Below are 4,893 nucleotides of genomic sequence, written 5' to 3' on the forward strand. Positions count from 1 at the left end.
CATTGATCTCCTCTCTCTTTTTTCTATGATTGAATTGAAGTGTGGAATTAGGTAGGGTTCTCTCATTGCCTCCTGTCGAGGCACTGAGCTGATCTTGACCAACTCAGCTTCAGCACAGTTGCAGGAGCATCTACCATTATGATACCCTGGGGTCCTCATTCGAAATGAGAAATGGTTTCAAAGTACCTTTGACTCAATCGGTTCACTTTTTTTAAAGAACAAAACCAAAGAACCTAAACTAAACTAAATCTAAACTAAACTAAATCGACTCAAACACCAGAACATATAACATATATGCAGATCACTTCATTTTATCGATTTTAGGCTGTCCTTCAACCACCATTCCTAGCATAATTCCATATATCTCACTTTCTTGATTTAAATGTTTACAAATTGCACCTTCATATAAGACAACACAACACTTAAAAAGACAGTATTGCAGAGAAAAGTTTCAAAACTATCAAATACATTGGTGGAATTTAGTTCACAAAGGGTATAAAGTTTGAAAGCACTGTCTGAATAATTTTGCTCCCACTTTAGGGTTGGAGTAGATTTGCCACAACTCAACACCCCAAAAGTGGAATTTGGTAGAAAACCCAGAACTGGCATGGGACTCCTCTTTTTCACCTACTTCAAACTGTAGGGAGCCATTGTTTGAAGTGGCTTTTTGTTCATGGATTTAATCTGGCCTCTAGTCTGGGGAGGAAAGCAAAGTCCTTGGGATAAAATTCCCAAAGCATTTTGAGTATGAGCATTCCCTTGCCAACTTGCACTGAAGGTCGGGCATGTGCACCACAGTGAATGTCAAACCATGAAGGCCAAGGCTCGATCTAGACCGATCAGTTTAACATTCTCAGAATGATATTTGATATACTGTTGTGAAATGTCACAGAGCATACTTGTAAATTAAAAGTGTTTCTTCCCTTTGTTTCCTCCATCAAAATGTTGTTTCCCTACTGCTGGTTGCTGGTTGCTCTGCAGCGCATTAACATTCATAATGTGTTATTAAAAGTAGGATGTCATGTGTCCATCTAAGTTATGAAAACCATTCCTTAACCCTTTCTTAATGTTAAAAATCATCCAGAATGTGGCAGTGAGACTGGGGATTGGGAGTGGCCGCCGAGACCATACAACACCGGTCTTGAAGGACCTACATTGGCTCTCAGTACGTTTCCGAGAACAATTCAAAGTGTTGGTGCTGACCATTAAAGCCCTCATGCAGGGAGCCAGTGTAGGTCTTTCAGGACCGATGTTATGTCGTCTCGGTGACCGCTCCCAGTCACCATTCTAGCTGCCACATTCTGGATTAGTTGTAGTTTCCAGGTCCACCTTCTCCCCATGGAGAGCGCATTGCAGTAGTCCAAGCAGGAGATAACCAGAGCATGCACCACTTTGGTGAGACGGTTCGTGGGCAGGTAGGGTCTCAGCTTGTGTATCAGATGGAGCTGGTAGACACCTGCCTTGGGCACAGAATTGACCTGTGCCTCCATGGACAGCTGTGAGTCCATTATTATTCCCAGGCTGTGCACCTGGTCCTTCAGGGGCACAGTTACCGCATTTAGGACCCGGGAATCCTCCACACCCACCTGCCCCCTGTCTCCCCCAAACAGTACTTCTGTCGTGTCAGGATTCAACCTCAATCTGTTAGCCACCATCCATCCTCCAACTGCCTCCAGGCTTTCACCTCCTTCACTGGTTCCGATTTGAAAGATAGGTAGAGCTGGGTATCATCCACATACTGATGATCACCCAGCCCAAACCCCCTGATGATCTCTCCCAGAGGCTTCATATAGATGTTAAAAAGCATGTGGGAGAGGACGGAACCCTGAGACACCCCACAAGTGAGATTCCAGGGGTCTGAACACTCATTTCCCAACACTTCATTCTGGACACGGCCCAGGAGGAAGGAGCGGAACCACTGTATAACAGTGCCACCAGCTCCCAGCCCCTCTAGCCGGTCCAGAAGGGTGTTGTGGGCAATGGTATCAAAAGCTGCTGAGAGATCCAACAGAACTATCTGAGGTTGGAATCATTTCCCATCCTGCTTTAAGGCATAACATCAGGCATTACTCTTCCTGCTTACTAACACAGGACTGAAGGAGTCTGCCTATCTAGCTGGGTTTCCCCAGCCACTCTGGGTGGCTTCCAACAGAATATTAAAAATACAATAAAACATCAGACATTAAAAACTTCCCTAATTGGGGCTGCCTTCAGATGTCTTCTAAATGTCAGATAGTTGTTTATTTCCTTAACTTCTGATGGGAGGGCATTCCACAGGGCGGGCACCACTACAGAGAAGGTAGTCTTGGCCCAGTATACCTGAAGGAGCATCTCCACCCCCATCATTCAGCCTTGACTCTGAGGTCCAGCACTAAGGGCCTTCTGGCAGTTCCCTCACTGCGAGAAGTGAAGTTACAGGGAACCAGGTAGAGGACCTTCTCAGTAGTGGTACCTACCCTGTGGAACACGATAAAACATCAAATGGAAACAAGTTCCCTAAACTTCCTAATGTTGCTCCAGATCCTTTCAGCAGCTAGTTGTTGAATGGTTTCTTTAAATGTAAAGGTTCATCATTGTTGCACCCGATGTGTATGTCTTTAAGGAGCCAGAGCAAGGGCCAGAGCAAGATAACGAGACCCAGCTTTACAGCTGTGAAACATAGCAGGTGCTGCTGAGTTGTACTGATTAAGCTGTGTTGGCAATTGTGTGTAGTATATAAGGAGCAGCACCCAGCTCTCCCATTACCCTGGGGGATGGGTTGGTGGTTGGGTCTGGTTTGTTGTTGATGTATTTAGTGTATAAGGAGTTTTTGTTTTTGTTATTAAAACCTTGTTTAAGTACTTTTTGAGTCCCTTTTTAATGCATGGTCTCCCCAGCAAGCTCTCTGCAGTGCTACCATACTGCAAATAGCCAACACTAGTGTGGTGAAAGATGTGGAACACTTGCATACTGAGCTTGAGGGAAACATATGATGACAGTGATGTGATTATCTATCAATATTTGTTTAACAAGGAAAGTGTGTCTGCTGCTTACAGTAAACCAGGGTGTTCCCTATGGCAATTTACCGGCTCATCATCATACCCCCTGACAAAATAAATAAATAATAGGAAGTCTTGAATATGCTTCCTGCAACGACCTCTACTTCCTGCTACAAAACAGTATAAAAAGGCCATAATCTAGGGTTCTTCCAAACACTTCTTCTCATTTCTGCTGTTTAGAGAACTAGGTAAGTCCATTTTGGATTCTGGAACAGTGGGGACATCTTCTGGATCTCATTGGTGTACCAAGGTTATGTGGGCGTTCTGCTAGTAGCTGCTGGTTTTAAAGGATAAGTGGGTTTGGGGATTTGCACCATTGTATGAGGCTTCCAAGCAGATAATCTTGGAATGCATATCATTGCTTTGCGTGCTGCCGCATTCTGATGGGTTGGGCCACACTGATGGGCAACAACTCTCTGGGGTTACAACACAGGTGACGAACCTGCAAGCCTTCCAGATCTGGTTGGACTCCAACTCTCCAACATCAGCCACAGCAAATACAGACGATGGTAAAAGATGGTGGAGGGCCATAGGTCCTTAGGTTGATTGACAGCTGATGCCCTTTTAAATGTGTTGTGGCAGGGGGGATTGTTGGTTTGTTCTTGTTCTTATTTTCATTATGTATTTTGCGGGTTCTTTATTTTGCAATTTTATGTTTGAACTGCCCTGAAATCTACAGGTAAAGGGTGGTATACAAAATTATCATGATAAATCATAAAATAAATAAATTAGGTACAGTCATACCTCATGTTACTTCCGCTTCAGGTTGCGTGTTTTCGTCTTGCGTCCCATGGCAACCTGGAAGTACCGGAATGGGTTACTTCCGGGTTTTGCCACTCACACATGTGCAGAAGCGGCACTTTGAGTTGCGGGCTTTTCATGTTACAGACGGGCCTCCGGAACGGATCCCGTCCATAACATAAGGTACCACTGTACTTGATTGAAGCTTGACATTGGCTTAGAGAATCCAATGTTATGTAGCTTCCTTTCCAGCAGACCTCAAACCTTTGTGGTAGAGTGGGGGTGGCAGTTGTCTCCTTCTGCATAGCTCTACAGTACTAGGAAACTGACGCTTGTACAAAGAGGAAGTTTCCAAGTTGTTGAATTATGTACCTTAACGTGTCAGGTTTGCTGGCGTCAGGCAAAGGTATTTCCTATACTTTCCATCTTGGGCCCTTTACAGAGACGTTGCCAGTGTTTGGAGCAGGGGCTTCCTGCTCACAACACAGGTTCTTTATTATTTGGCTATGGGTCTTACATTGATTGAGCCAGACAACTGGCCCAACTAGAATTGTAGAGTTCATCTACGCTGAATCTTCTGCTAATCAGATTCATTGTGTGGTCTCAGATTGTAGTATTATGGCAGGGGGGGAAGGAAGGAAGGAAGGAAGGAAGGAAGGAAGGAAGGAAGGAAGGAAGGAAGGAAGGAAACTATTGAGTTCATAACCAGTGTATGTCTCAAACAACTTATCTTTATTGGAAACTGCATAACGTTGACTCCATCTTCCTTCAGATCCATCTCTAAACCTCAAAGATGTCTGCTGGCCGTCGTTCTGGTATGTGGCAGGATCCTTGCTATGCCCAGTGTCCTCCTTCAACAGTGACTATCCAGCCGCCACCTTTTGTCCTGACCATCCCAGGGCCAGCTATCTGTTGCCCTGACCAGCCTTTGTGCATTGAGCAGTACAACCCATGTGCTTATGGATATGGCGGTGGCAGATCTTCTAGGTATGCCAGTGGTGGCTCCAACACGTCCGAATTCTACTCTCATGCCATGCCAAGCAGCTCATGCAGCTATGATAGTTGCAAGTTCTAAATCAAGTCCAAAGAAGGATATATATGGAAGAAGGGTGGT

The sequence above is a fragment of the Podarcis melisellensis genome, assembly GCF_964234715.1.
Source record: "Podarcis melisellensis genome assembly, chromosome: 16".
NCBI classification, from domain to species: domain Eukaryota; kingdom Metazoa; phylum Chordata; class Lepidosauria; order Squamata; family Lacertidae; genus Podarcis; species Podarcis melisellensis.